The sequence below is a fragment of the Herpailurus yagouaroundi genome, unplaced genomic scaffold, assembly GCF_014898765.1.
Source record: "Herpailurus yagouaroundi ecotype Mexico unplaced genomic scaffold, PumYag 160, whole genome shotgun sequence".
NCBI lineage: Eukaryota > Metazoa > Chordata > Mammalia > Carnivora > Felidae > Herpailurus > Herpailurus yagouaroundi.
Window position 1 is genome coordinate 53660601 of NW_024412401.1, and position 14875 is coordinate 53675475.

Sequence of the window (14875 nt, forward strand, 5' to 3'; positions counted from 1 at the left end):
TGGTCGGGGAAGGCCTTCCCAGGAGGCAGCTTTGAAGGCGAAGCCTCAAGGGCGAGTGGGGCATTTCCAGCAGGAGGACAGCAGGTGCAAAGGGCCTGCAGTCAAACACACGGTGTAAGAATTTCACGTGACGTGGCTACAGTGTGCGTGTGCCGTAAGGCAAGAGCAGAGGGGACCTGGCCGGGTCTTACCATCCCTACAGCTCTGGGAGGGGGTCGGTTTTATTCTAAGTGCGGTGAAAGCTGTTGCCGGATGTTAGGGAAGGGACGTGATCCGACTTCTGGTGCTGAGACATTTGAGTTGGGAGGGGACCTGAGAGAGGCAGGGAAACCAGGCAGGTTCTCCCAAGACTGACGGTGGCCCGGACTGGTTCTGATGGTGGAGGTGGGAGCCGCAGGCCGTCTGGGGATGGGGGGGCCCTAGGCAGGGGTTCACCGGGTGGCTGGTGGGGGCAGGGAGCAGGAGGCACCCAGGGGACTTCCCGGGTTCTGTCTCAAGACACTGGGTGGATGGAGATTTTACCCGGTTACGTGTGGACGGCTGCGAGGGAAGAAGAAAGGGGGAGGAGGAAGTCGTTTTCACGTTTTTCTATTTTATTTTTTATTGTATCGTACAGTGAAAATCATACCTTCTGGGGCACCGTTCCGTGAATCTCAATGCATGTATAGATTCACGTGGCCTCCACAACAGCCAAGACCCAGAACACGACCATCTTCCCATAAATCTCCCTCCGGCCGCCCCGTTGTGGGGGCGGGGGCCCCCCCCCCCCCAGCTTCCACTGATCTGCTTACCGTCACCACAGTTGTCTTTCTGAAAATGTCCCCTACGTGCCGGCATGTGGCACGTGGGTGCCTTTGAGGAACATCACGCCGTGGCCCGCCGAGCGTGGCCTTTTTTGTGGCCGGGTGGTGTGGCACCGTGGGATGGGTGTCTGCGCTTCCTGTAGCCATTCGGTCACCGTTGAGATATTTCAGCTGCTTTCGGTTTGGGGCAATTACGAGCTAAGCTGCCATGATCGTGCTGGTAAAGGCTTTCGGGCGAACGTAGTTTTCATTTCTCTTGAGCGAACGCCCGGGCGTGGGATCACAGTGCCCTATGATAGGGGTATGTTTAACTTAAAAGAAACCGCCAAGAGGGAGTGGGGGGATGCGGAGAGCATCAGGCCTGGGACGGGCGCCTGAGAGCTTGGCTAGTGAAGGCCGGGCACGGAGAACGAGCAGCCGGGAGGGGAGAAAACCCGGAAGGACGGGGCCCGGAGCCAAGCGGAAGGAGTGTGTCCAGGTAGAGCGGTCACTGTGTCTGATGCCATGGCGGGGAGAGGGGTCCAGACGGAGGAGGTCAAAGGTGACCTCCTGGAGAGCAGGCGTGGTAGAAAAGGGGCACGCAGTCTGTCTGGGGGAGGGTTCCAGGGTGGAGGCAAAAAAAAATGAAACAGAATGAGTGAGGGGCGGGGCGCCTGGGTGGCCCAGTTAGCTTGAGCACCTGACTCTTGATTTCCGGCTCGGGTCATGAGCCCCGGGGGGGTTGTGAGATCAAGCCCTGTGTTGGGCTCCACCCTTAGTGTGGAATCTGCTTGGGATTCTCTGTCTCTGTCTCTGTCTCTCTCTCAACGACACAAAACAAACCAAAATGAGTGAGGGGTAAAAATGGGGTGTTGTTAAGGCATTTCGGAACCGTGACCCTGAAAGGGAGCAGGGACGGGGGCATGAGCAGGTGGGGAGAAGCGGGAAGGAGAGAGCTCCTCCTGGAAATGGAGAGGCGCCATGGCGCATGGGCCTTCCGCTGGAGAGGAGGCTGGAGGGAGCCGCCAGGTGGAAGGAGGGCATGAGGGGACAGAGGGTGACCTCGCACCCCCCGTGAGGGAAGAGAGCACAAACACACTGAGGGATGGAATACTTGGCTCAGAACCCCGGCTTCCGGCACTTCTGACGAGCCCCTGTCGGTTCTGCCAACCACGGATGGCCATCGCCGAGGCCCCAAGAGGTCTCTGTGGTGACTCAGCCCTCTTGGTGTCCAAGGGAAGCCCTGCCTTTGCATCTGACTCCTTCTTTGCTAGTCTGTGGCCCAAGGCAAGTGTCTTCAGTTTCCCTAAGCCTCAGTTTCCCTGTCTGGGAAATAGGATCCCACTGTTGGAAGGGCTGTCTGAGAACTTGCAGGTTAGCTCGAGGCCCCACCCGCAGCAGGTGGGCAAGAAACAGGGGCCCTTGTTACTTGGAAGGATCCGGCTTGAATTCACCTGGGCACAAACCTCATTCGCAGGGGCGTCCCTCACGAGGACGACCCTCTTCAGCCAGGGGGAGCCTCTGGGTCTCCTCTCCCCGTCTGGCGGGCAGGAAAGGACGCTCCACGCGGCCCAAGGGACTTGGGAGGACAGTGTTACCACCGGCCGCGGAGCAGAGAGCACAGCTCCCACAGCCTGGTGGTGCCACGGGGACGAACCCCAGCCCCCAGTAGGCTCTGAGCCCCCGGCCCCCAGCTTTGTGACCTGCAGGCTCGGGCAGGACAGACAGGGCTGCGGAGGGGCAGTGACAGTGGGGGGAGGGCCAGGAGGCAAATGGATTCGAGACCATTCTCAGCAGAGGGAGCCGGGGCAGGGGGAGGCGGGGGGTGGGGATCATTCTGAAGGTTCTCTGGCATGTCGTCCCAGATCAAGTGTGGTTAGATTCACAGCTGCTCCCTTACACGCACCCTCCCCACACACACGCGTGTGTACCTGCCCCACCCACCCACGGGCAGAAACCCGCTTCCACAAGCACCTGTCACGCAGCACATCACTCGCTGAAACCTTGAGTGCACCTGTTCCCAGAGGCTGGCCATACGGTGAGCTGAGGCCTCAGCAGGAGCCCAGGGGCCACGAGGACCCTTCGCTCGGCTGTCTGGGACTTGGGGGGTCTCGGGACGTCTCCCCCGTTCAGAGTTGCCCTTTCTGAGCTTGGGATCCTGGAGGCCCCCTTGCAGTCTTCGGGGAAATGTCCCCTCCATAGATTCCTCCCACCCCTCCCACCCCATCGTCCTGAGCAGGGCCCTAACATGGACGCGTATCACCACCCCTGCCCCCCCCAGAGAGAGCATGGCCAGCATCACTATGTCATCTGGGGACATGACTGGCCTCTCCCTTCGGTCTTGCCCCTTCCGTGCAGAGGCCTCGCAGATTAGGGGCCCGGATGGTGGGTCCCTCTGACTGGCTTCTGGGCTGTTCCTTCTGCCCGAAACACAACCCGGCACCCCCCTTCCCTTCTCTGCTCCCCCCGCCTGCCGCCTTCCCGTCTGGCCAACTCCTCATCCCTCTGACTTGGCTCAGACAGCCCCCCTCTGGGGCTCCCGAAGGCTGGAAGCCTGGACAGCCCCCCCGCCGGGACCCCCCACTCTGGTAGTCCCACGGCTTTGCCACAGCTACAGTGGCCACGAACGCACCCCCACTGGCCAGCACCCCACCCCCAGCCCCACCCCAGGCACTGAGCTGAGAGTCTGGGTCTGGCTTGTTCACTGGGTGAGGCTGGTCCCGGGAACCAAGTGGGTATGCCCCGTGTCGAATTCTTTCACTCGTTCATCTGTGAACAAGCGAGCTGACCATCAGTAGCTCCTTCCAGAGCAGAAAGGGAGTATCAGCTCAGAGCCAGCTTGCTAACACCTGTCACCAGGCCTGGCCCTCCCGCCGGCGTGCTGGGACCGCTCACGGGCAGGACACGATCTTTAGTCAACGGCCTGGCCAGGCTCCGGGGGCGGGGGTGGGGGGTGGGGAGCCTTTCCAGGCCGTCCCTGGTCACAGCCACTGTGCCACCCCAAGCCTCACACTGGGCCCGCCAGCTCCCCTCCACCAGCCTCCCCTGGTGGCCGGGAGGCTGCCTCTGGCTTTATAATGGGTAATAGGATTTATCAATAGTCTGGCGGAGGTAATGTACGTTAAAGCACTTAATATAAAAGTGCAGAAGCCCAAATTTGATTTGGCCGATGAACTCAATTGCCGGCCTGCCTGTGTTCCAGGAGGAGCGGCCACCAGCATTTATCCACATTATCCCCCCCAAGAAAGCCAGACCCCTCCCTGTGGCTCTGCCCTCAGGGTCCCACCTGCTAGGGTCTCCGGTCTGGTTCAAGGTCTCTGGCACCCAGGAGCCCTCTTCCCTCCCTCTAATACCCAGCCCTGCCCCCTTCTGCTAATTCACTAGGAAAGCCCAGCATTTTACTAGGTCCTCCTTGCCTCCTGTGTCCCTCTGGTCCCTTGTCACCTCTCCATCCAGCTGGATCTCTAAGCTTTTCTCCTGACCGTTGCTCACTTCTTCAGCGGCCCGCCCCTTCCCTCCACTGCTGTGCCCCAGCCAAGGGCGCAACCTCTCCCTTCAGCCCCCAGAGAAGGTATAAGGCCCCCAGGCCATGGTGCAGAGAAAGAACACTTTAAAACCTGACCTTCGGCCGGCGAGCACCCTGAGATCCAGCCATTTCCATGGCCACCTGCTGGCTGGGAGGGGAAGTCCCCAGGGCCACCTCTCCCGCTCCCAGGGCCACATCCTTCCTCCTTGGAGGGCAGCACAACCCCCCCAAGCCCGAGCCCCGCCCCCCCCCGGGAGGGGCCCTGGGGGAGGTTCTCCCCCCCACTCACAAAAGAACAGTTTTTACCCAAAGGTAGACGCTCTGTCTGGCAGGGAAATGGGCAGACACTGCTGCTTGAAACTAGTCGCTGGTTTGTAACAGCTCTGGCCTTCGGGGTGTCGGGCGTGTGCAAGTCTGCTCTCTGTTCGCCCTGCGTGTAAGAACACACAGACAGGAGGCCAAGGTCGGGGTGAGGGGACACCAGGCAGAGGTGACCAGTTACCAAGACCACCGGGGCCCTGGGCTCTCCCCTGAGCCCCACCTGTGTGCCCCACGTCCCAAGGGGGTCTCTGAGAATGTCCCGAAGTCCTGGCGCTTTTGACCTTGGAGGGGAGCCAGCCCCGGGGCCCCTCCTCCCTGCAGGGCTCCGGCACCCGCCTCTCTCGGTCCCCCCCCACACACACCCCCCTGCCCAGGAGCAGATGACATCACTCTTTTCCGGCTGCAAGGCGTTGACCTACATTCCTCCCGCCCTCCTGTCTGGGAGGCGCTCCAAACGCCCGCTCCTCTCGCCCCGAGGAGGGAAGGGCCCGCTCACGATTTTTGCGGGGCACTGGTGCCAGGCCCGCGGCCAGATGGTGCTCCTGCCGGCAGCTCCCAGGTGCCACCCGCCCTCCCCGCGGGGCAGGGCACGCTCTGGCCTGGCCCCAGGCCGGTGGCCCTGCCCTCCTGACAACCGCTCCTTGTGGCTGCAGAGACCCCAGCCAGGCCCGAAGGTGGACAGGAAGGGGTGAAGTCAGCCTGCCAGCCTCCTCCTTTGCGGGAGCAGAGCATGGGCCCGGACAGCTGGGGTTGTCTGGAGTGGCCTTCCCCTAGAGGTGAGGCCTGGCCCCGCCTGCCAACACTTGTTGTCCCATCTGGCTTGTTAGGGACTCATTGATTGGAGAAGGTGGCTGAGACCCTCTGTCTGGAGGGTGGGCAGCAAGAGGGGTCAGGGATTGGACTGGAGGGTCCTGACCCAGCCGTGTGCTTCAGCAGGGCCAGCAGGTGCGGCTGCCAGATCAGATGCCCAGTTACATTTGAATTTCAGATAAATAACAATTTTTTTAATATAAGTATATCCCAAATATGTCATGGGATATACTTATACTAAAACAAACAAACCAACCCACACTATTCATTGTTCACCTGAAATTCAAATTTAACCAAGCACCCTGTATTTTTATTTGCCAGTTCTGGCTCTTCAGGGAAGTGGCTCCGAGATGACCGTGTGTACGTCCCCCGGTGGGGACCCCCAGGCCTGGACGACAGGCAGGCTGATTTGGCAGTTGCTGGCCGCGGACAGGTTCTGGGGGAGGATGTCGACAGCACAGATGAGGGGGCTGTCTCAGGTTGGGCACTGGGGGCTGCCAGGTAAGGCCAGTCCGGCCCATCCTCGGTGGCCCACACTCCCACCTCTGTGACCGGCCGGCCGTCAGCAAGAGGCAGCAGTTGACGTCTGCGCAGGGCTGGCTCTGTGCCCGACCCCGTGCTGGTGCTCACCATGTAACAGCAAACTGACGCCCGGAGGGGAGACCAACACCCCAAGACCGGTCACCTGCCACCATTCGCTGCTCCAGCCGCGACGGCAGTTAACTGAGTAGCTGCTCCGTGCCGATGCCGCGCGGGGTCTCATTCATTCATTCAACAGATACCGAGAGGCCCCTGCGTGCCAGGCACTGTGTTGGGCACTTGCGAACAGCCAGAGAGCCAGGTTGAAAATCTAAGATGTAATTCAACCCTTCCACTTTGCAGAGGAAAGGGCTGAGTCCCAGAGAAATGACTTGCTCAAGGTCACCCAGCAAATTAGGAGCAGAGCCTGGGCAAGAGTCTGGGCTGCTGACTCAGCACCTCTCCTTCTATTCCTCTCCCTCTGTGCCTCTCTCTCCCTCCCTGTCCTCCCTCTCTCTCTCTCTCTCTCTCTCTCTGTCTCTCTCTCCATCTCCCACTCTCTCTTGGAGCCACTCCTGTGCTAGAGAATTCAAGCCTGGGATTCTGAGATGGGGCTGGGGTGGGGAGGGGTAGCGGGTCCTGGGGGGCAGGGAGCATCGCTGGCCGGTGGCGGGCCCCGTGGGGCTGGCCGGCCTCACACTGTCCCTCTGTTCATTATTAAATAATGCTTCCTGATGGATGAGCTGGAAAGTGCTGTGTAGCGGGGTCAGGTGGCTCAGGTGATGGTTTTCTGGTAAGATTGATGGTTCTCAAAGGTCACATTCAGAGAGCAATTCCTTGGGAAAATTGATCCCGGGATGCAGGGGAAACATTGGGGCTGGAGGTGCCGCCGGGCGTCTGGACCACCCACCCAGGTCTGGACACGGGCACACGCTGGGAGTGCAGGCGGGAAAGGGGCTGCTTTCTTCCGTGGCTGTTTCCTGGGCCAAGGCCAGGCCCCAGAATTGCCAAGGCTGTGGGGGGGAGGGGGGTGCAGGGAGGATCTGCCTCGCGCCCCCTCCCCCGGCCTTCACCATCCCTGTGCTATCAGCAGGAGGCAAGCTCCGAGAGCCTCGAGGTGGGAGAGAGGCCATGAGGTTCTACCTCGGGCACCTGACAGCCCTGAGTTCAAATCCCGCCTATCCCCCCAAGATGCCTGGGGTGCGTTACTGACGCCTGACCTACCAGAATCTTGCCTCCTTGCCTGGGGCATGGGGAGAGCGTGCCTTCTGGGTTTTCCCAAGGATTCGGTTAACAATGCACGTCGCCCAGCACCTGTCCACGTATGAGTGCTCAATAAATTATTGATATATGCTTGTTGTTTTTTTTTTTATTTCATCTCCCAAGGGCTTTCTGAAATAGCGAAGAGAAATCCCAGAAGGACAGCAGCCTGAGGGAGGGCGGGAAGGGACATGCCTGTGTTTGGGGGACCGTGGGTGGGATGAACTTCTCTGGGCCCAGGTGTGTCTGACAGCCGGCACTGGGAGACCCTCCAGGCCACCGCCACCCGCCTGCTTGAGGCCCTTCCTAAAGTGGGGCTCGCCAGCTGTGTGGCCTTGGGCAACTTGCTTACCTTCTCTGTGCCTCATTTCCTTACCTGTAAAAAGGTGAGAGTAATATACCCTTCGTAACGCTCTTGTAAAGACGGCAATTCATTCATGGGAAGCTCTCAAGTTCCCAGGCTTCAGCCACTTAGGCAACCCCTTCACTATTTTCCCATATCCCAACTATCATTCATTCGTTCATTCATTGGTTCATTCATTCATTGGTTCATTCATTCATTCATTCAACAGCTTCCTGAGATATAATTTCCATACCACCCACAACACCCATTTAAAGGATGTAATCCAATGGCTTTAATCTACTCACAGATACATGCAACCATCCCCGCGGTCAAGCTCCAAAACATTGGGATCACCAGGGGCGCCTCGGTTAAGCGACCGACTCTTGATTTCCGCTCGGCTCATGATCTTACGGTTCATGAGTTCTAGCCCCACATTGAGCTCTATGCTGACAGCATGGAGTCTGCTTGGGATTCTCTCTCTGTCCCTCCCCTGCTCACACACACACACACACACACACACACTCTCTCTCTCTCTCTCTCTCAAAATTAATAAAGTTGAAAAGTTAAAAAAAAAATCTTTATCACCTTCAAAAGAATCCCTGCTCCCCTCCCCCCCAGCCACTGGCAACAATGAATCTCCTTTCTATCTCTACGGATTTGCCTAATGGGAACATCTCCGTATAAATGGAATCACACAACATTTGTCCTTTCGTGTCTGGCTTATTTTGCTCAGCATAATGTCTTCAAGGTCCATCCCTCTTGGGGCAGGTTGTCAGGATGCATTCCCTTTTATGGCCCAATGATACTCCGTTGTCTGTGTTCTGTTTTCCTGTTGATCGGCAGTCGGGTTGTTTCTACCTGCGGCTGCTGGGACTAAATGCAGCTATGACCGTTCCTGAGCGCATTTTTGTGTGGACACGTTCTCGTATACTTCGGGGTGGCATCGCCGGGTCACGGGGAGTTGCTGGAGGAGTCTGTGGTCTTGTGGAGTCCCGCCAGACCGCTTCCCAAGACACGCCTACCATTTTCCATGCCCACCAGCAGCGGGTGAGGGTTTCAGTTTCCCCACAGCCTTGCCCTCACTTGTTAGGTTCTGTGATTTTGGTGTTAGCCACCCTAAGATGCGCAGAGAGGGGTAACTCACAGTAATCATTTTGATTTGTGTTCGCCTGCTGGTTAGTGACGCCGAGCCTCTTGTCATGTGCTTGTTGGCCATTGGTGTATCTTTCCTGGGGACGTGTTTACGCAGATCCTTTCCCCATTTGAAAAATTGGGCTATTTGTCTTTTATTACTGAGGTGGAGGGGTTCGTTATGTACCCTAGATAGAAGTCTCTTATAGGAGAAATAATAAAAATAATAAATGAAATAATCATCATTATATTAATATATTATTATATTGGTAGCAATTATGGTATACTAGTAATTAATATATATTATTTAATTATTATACCTAGGGATGCCTGGGTGGCTCAGTCGGTTAAGCGTCTGACTTTGGCTCAGGTCATGATCTCACGGTTCTTGGGTTCGAGCCCCATGTCGGACTCTGTGCTGACAGCTCGGAGCCTGGAGCCTGCTTCGGATTCTGTGTCTCCCTCTCTCTCTGCCCCTCCCCTGATCACGCTCTGTCTCTCTCTGTCTCTCAAAAATAAATAAATGTAAAAAAAAAAATCTATAAAAAATTATACATAAAAGATATATTAAATAATGTATATTATTTAATTACATATTATTTGCTATATCAATAGTATATAATATATACTATAATTAATTTCAATTACTGATTAAGTTATTTACATTAAATGTTAAATGATTGATTTAATTAAATATTGTGCATGAGTATATTGATAATAATTATTATTATATTAATAATAATTTGCAACATTTTTCTCCCGTCCCATGAATTGTCTTTTCACTTTCTGGACGGTGGCCTCTGACACAAGTTTTTTAATTTTGATGAAATCCAATGTATCTATTTTTTTTTTCTTCTGTTACCTGTGCTTTGGGCATCGTGGGTAAGAAACCACTGCTCTACCGGAAGTCAGGAAGATTTACCCGTCCGTTTCCGTTTTCCTGGTTTTAGCCCTTCCATGTGGCCCTTCGATCCGTGTTGAGTTAACCCCTGTGTATGGTCTGACTTTATGCTCGTGCACGTGGATAAATAATATCCCGTATTATTTATTTACTTGCTTGATGATTGCTTTAAGTGAATACACTTTATCGCCTCACCTAGGCAGTAACATGCCTCAGATCCCCAGGTTTGACGAGTTGGCCACTTCAAAAAAAAAAAAAAACAAACCACCGTGTGTTCAAAGGAAACAGCAACCATGAACCTGTTTCCTCGCTGACCCGTGCAGCTCCCGCGGTCACGTGGTCGTGCGCGCCACCACGGGAGACGGTGCTGACGCTGACGCACACGGGGGCGAAGGGCCGTGCAACAGGGGCTGACGGAGCAGGGGTTGTGAACCCCCGGCCCCCCCCCCCCCCCCCCCCGGGGGGACGCGTGGCCGTGAAACTGACCCTTCTGCCAGCCCTTGGCTTTAGGAGAAGGGGGCGGGGCCTGGCAGCGGGCGCCAGGTGGAGGGAACGGCCTGCGCCGAGGTCCAGAGGAAAGCAGGATCAGGACACCTGCTGGACAGAGACGGGGACGGGGGAGACACAGAGACATGGAGAGACATAGAGAGAGGGAGAGAGCCCCACGCGCGCACGCACACGCACAGAGCCAGCGACACCCAGAGCTTCCCGCAAAATCAGGCAGACGAAGCAGCACCTCCACTGACTGGGCCCCGTTTCTGTGCCAGCCCTGGTGAGGCTTCCCCCCGCTCTGTGGGCTTCTCCTGACAGCCATGCCCAGCAGGGAACTACTCTCCTTGCGGGAGGAGGCACGAGCTCATTCCAGGGCTCAGCCAGGGAGGGTGGAGAAGCCAAGACAGCTGTGGGAGAGGAGGCGTGTGGGAGGGGCCAGCACGGGACTGGGGCGGAGCTGGGGTCAGGATGCGGTCCGGAGGAGCCGGCTACGTGGCCTTGGCTTCTCCCCAGCCTGGACCCCACAGGAATGTCCAGCCCTGACACCCCAGACCCCCTGCTACCCTCGTTACCATACGCTTCTCAGCTTCAGCTGGTCTTTATGCATTCTGAACAAGCCAAGGTCAGTGTTCTCACCCAAGGTTGAGGTGGCCATCGTTTCTTTAGGTAGCTGATACCTAAAAATATCCCGTCCTCAGACCAGAGGCATGGAACACACTCCTGGTTCCACACAGCTGGGGTGTTCCTCTCCAGCTAGTACAGTGGGATGTTCAATAGGAATTCAGAAGGGGGGAAAAAAATCTTCTGAGGTCAAATACACTCTGCAAACAAACTTTTGCTAGACAAAGATAGGTCTTCTTTCCTGCAGAACTTGTCAGAGCCTGTGATACGCTAATGCACGCTGTGTGTGTGTGTGGGGGGGGGGTTGGGGAGAAGGGTGTTGGCATTAGGGAAGCGTATGTGCTGACGGGTAAGCTTAAGCACAGGACCTCTCTTTGCCAGGGACTGTCTCTGGGGTCTAGTGTCCCCAGGAGGAAGAGTCACCAATGCCAACAGGTGCCTGCCCGTGTCCCTGTGCCTTCCTGGGAGCAGAGCCCGTGGTGGGCCCACGGTGTGTACGCGGCTGTGGTTTGGAGCTCCGGAGAAAGACCGAACAGGCTTTTTTCAGGCTGCGTGTGTTCAGCTCCGAGCTGCAGTAGAGTCTCGACAGGGTCAGGGCCCAGGCTGTGCGGGGGAGCAGGAGTTGAAAGAATATAAGCTTGGGGCACCCGGGTGGCTCAGCCGGTTGTGTCCAGCTCTTGACTTCAGCTCAGGTCACGATCCCAGGGTGGCGAGCTCGAGCCCCGCGTCGGTCTCTGTGCTGACAGCTCAGAGCCTGGAGCCTGCTTCCGATTCTGCGTCTCCCTCTCTCTCTGCCCCTCCCCTGCTCACACTCTTGTCTCTCTCAAGAATGAACATTAAAAATAAATAAATAAATAAAATAAAAGAATACAGCCTTCAGACCTGCTAACACCAGGGACAGCACCTTTGTCTGCATCAGAACTCTTTTTTTTTTTTTAATGTTTATTTATTTTTGAGAGAGAGAGACAGAGACTGAGCGTGAGTGGGGGAGGGGCAGAGAGGGAGGGAGACACAGAATCCGAAACAGGCTCCAGGCTCTGAGCTGTCAGCACAGAGCCCGACGCGGGGCTCGAACTCACGAACTGTGAGATCGTGAGCTGAGCCGACAGACCCACTCAGGCGCCCCTGTCCTTGGACCCGAGACTTGAGTCACAAACAATGGGAGGTAGGTGACTGGGAACAGGGTTTCCCAAACAGCCCCCCTGAGACCTGAAGGACCCACTTCTCCCCCAGAGGAAAGGCCTGTGTGAGCTCAGCAACCAGCCCCTCCCCACCCTGGCCTGACTGCCCGGTTTAAACTAACGTTTGTCATCTGCTCGTAGATGTAATACCTGCTCACGATAGTGTAGAAAACGTGCCAAGTGACAGAGAAGAAAATAGAAACCATTCATCATCCCATCCCCTCCCGACCTGGGACAACCACAGTGATGCCCAGGTGCCCTTTCTGTCGGTGGTTTGGGTGTGGATAGATGTACTTTGAGGGTAACCGGAGGCTGCGTGTGTCAGTCCTCCTGGGCCGCCGTAACCGAACCCCACAGACTGGCTGGGTTACACAACGGACACTCGCTTTCCGGACAGTTTTGGAGGCTCGAGGCCCATGATTCGGGCGCAGGCAGGGTTGATTTCTGGTGAGGCCCCACTTCCTGGCTCAGACGACCGACTGCTCAGGTGTCGTCACTCGGTGGGGAGAGAGCTCTGGTGTCCTTCCTCCCTGGAGGCCCCCAGGGCCCCACCCTTATGACCTCATTTAACCTTAATTACTCCCTCAAGGCCCCGTGTCCACACATGGTCGCACGAATGGCTAGGCCTTCAACATGTGGGTTTAGGGGACACAATCAGCTTATAACTCTTCTCACGTACAGCTCAGTAACCTGCTTGTTTCCGATCCACATCCTACCCCATATTCGCCTGTGGGACTCTGGAGTTGAGTATCTCTGAGTTCCAGTCGCAGGCATATCTGTGGTCAACTTGTGACTCTGGGCGAGATACTTAACGTCTCTGGGCCTCCTTTTCCTGGTCCGTAAAATGAAGGTGACAGTGGGGCCAACTCCCGTGGTCATTAAAGCCTTGGATGAGATGCGGTCTGGCCCACGGTACGTGCTCTGTGAGCGTGGTCTTTTCATTTGTATTAGGAACATTCCCCACGGTTTGAAATAGCCTTTAATGACACATGTAATATAACATTGTATGAATAGCATCTCCTCCTTGCCTCGCAAACTCTTGATCCACCTTCAGGCCTCAGCTTAAAACCCTTCTTCCTGGAAGCCCATCCTCCTCCCCCAAGACGAAGTTAGGACCCCCTCCCGCCATGATACCCCCTCCTGGGTATGATGCTTGGGCCCCGATAACCATTGCCATTAATTAAAGATTTGCACGATTACCGTTGTTAAATTCATCGACTTCGGGTTTTAGAGCAGTTTTAGGCTTATGGAAAATTGAGCCCGTGGTGGAGAGAGTTCCAAATACCCCCTGTCTCCCTGTACACAGCACCCCCCTCCCATACACCATGTGCAACAGCTTTTTTTTGTTACATGTGTTGCATTTGTTACAGCCGATGAGCAGTGGTGCCTTGTTATTATTATTAACCAGAGCCGCAGGTTTACATCAGGGCTCAGTCTCAGTGTCATTATCAGCACTGTGGGTTTGGACAAATGCCCAGTGTCCTGCATCCACCATGACAGTGCCACACAGAACGGCTTCACTGCCCTGAAATTCCCCCCTCCCCCATCACTGATGTGTCAATCATTGCCCTCCTAGACTCTATACTCCACCGGGGCAGGGACCCCACCTGCTTTGTTGACCATTCCATTCTCTGTTTCCAGCCCAGAGCCTGGCACATAACAGGGACCCTATATATACATATGTTATTTTGCACATTTTAATAAAAACAGGATTCTGCTACACGCAGCATTCTGCAATTTGCTTTTTACACGCATTGACAATACTCCTTGGAAATCTTCCCGTATCAGAATCTAGAGCACTCTTGCTTCCTTTGTGTCACGCAGGATTTGCAGCATGCATGCGAAACTAACACCGCCATATACCTGTCACCCAGCGTTGGCAGTTAGCAACTCGTGGCCTCTCTGGTTTCATCGGTGACTCCGGCCACGTGCCTCCTTTCCGTGCTATTCCGAAGCAAATCCCAGACACCAGATAATTTCATCTGTAAAGACTTCGGCTTGTGTCTCAAAAAGATAAGGACTTTAAAGAACTAGAACCCCAACACCATGGCCGCGCCTAATCAACGTTAATTTCAGATCGTCAGATACAGTCTTCAAATTTCCAGCTGTCTCGTGAACAGACATAGTATTTGCTTGTTTGAGTTCAGAGGTTGTTTGAACCAAGATTCAGATGAGGTCCTCGCCCTGCCTTCGGTTGATGCCTTTGAGGCCTCTCTTGGTCTAGGTCCCCCCCGCCCCCGTCAAGTTTTGCCCTCTTGTAGTTCATCCGGTAAAGAACCTGGCTCGTCACTTCCGGAGTCCCCTCTGTCCGGATTTGGCTGACTGCGTCCCACTGGTGTTCCTTAGTGTGTTTCTCTGTCCTTGGTAGTTGCTGCAAATTCATAGCCAGCTTGATCAGTTGGCTTGATCAGATTCCAGCTCCGTTTGTTTGGCTGAGATCGCTTTCGGGGTCCCGTGTGCCCTTCCCTTGGGAAGCCTCGTCCCGCCGGCCGTCTCTTGTGAAGTTGCAGGCTGCGGACGCTCAGAGCTCAGAGCCCAGAGCCCAGAGCCGTGCATGGAGTGAGGGCTGCTCCACGGTGGCCTTCTAGTCCTGCTTTCTTCTCCCGTTGTTAGCTGGGATGCTTCTATAAAAAGAAACATCCCCTCATCCCACATTTGGTTACCCGGAGGTACAGTTTACACAGGACAGACAGGACATGCCTGACTCCCTCCCTTTATTTACCGGATTTCAGAATAATGAGTTGCCTATAAATATTTGAATGAACGAATGAATAATACATGTGTGGATGAACCGACCGGGGGTTGGGGAGCGGGGGTTCTCTCCATCTGCCCTCAAGGGCGTGGGCGGAGGCGGGGAGCAGGGGTGCAGCCCGGGCGGGGGGAACCTGGCCTGCACGGGGAGGGCTGGTGAGCGGCTCTTGCAGCCCGCCAACCTGCCTCCGTCACGAGCAAAGATGATGAGGATACAGCGTCTGGGTCAAGGTCGCC

The 14875-nt window shown here is 55.7% G+C and overlaps 1 protein-coding gene across 10 annotated transcripts in view; it reads left to right on the forward strand.

The window, feature by feature from the left end:
• The window catches only part of NTNG2 (netrin G2), a 67063-nt gene that overhangs the window by 38301 nt on the left and 13887 nt on the right, over positions 1–14875 (forward strand). The gene's annotated exons all lie outside the window — the stretch shown is intronic.